The sequence below is a fragment of the Nematolebias whitei genome, chromosome 18 (assembly GCF_014905685.2).
Source record: "Nematolebias whitei isolate Nwh7 chromosome 18, NemWhi1, whole genome shotgun sequence".
In the NCBI taxonomy this organism is placed as follows: Eukaryota; Metazoa; Chordata; class Actinopteri; order Cyprinodontiformes; family Rivulidae; genus Nematolebias; species Nematolebias whitei.
Window position 1 is genome coordinate 16,798,737 of NC_056515.1, and position 507 is coordinate 16,799,243.

The following is a 507-nucleotide window of genomic DNA, read 5'->3' on the forward strand; positions in this document are numbered from 1 at the left end:
GTCCTCGGTCCATCATGGTGTCGGTAGTCCTCGGTCCATCATGGTGTTGGTAGTCCTCGGTCCACCATGGCATCGGTAGTCCTCGGTCCACCATGGTGTCGGTAGTCCTCGGCCCATCACGGTGTCGGTAGTCCTCGGTCCATTGCGGTGTCAGTAGTCCTCGGGCCATTGCGGTGTCAGTAGTCCTCGGGCCATCGCGGTGTCGGAAGTCCTCGGGCCATCGCGGTGTCGGAAGTCCTCGGCCCATTGCGGTGTCGGTAGTCCTCGGTCCATCATGATGTCGGTAGTCCTCGGTCCATCGCGGTGTCATAGTCCTCGGTCCCTCTGATAGAGTCTTGTTCAAGCTACTTTGAAACACAAAGGAGTTCCAACAAAGTACTGATGAAGCTGAGGTTTTCTCATGGTTACATTTGATTTTTCTCTACTTGATCTAACAATGCAGTTATAACTGACTACAAAGGTTTTATTTGTTTTTTTAGCCATCCTATTTGTAAAAAAAAAAAAAAA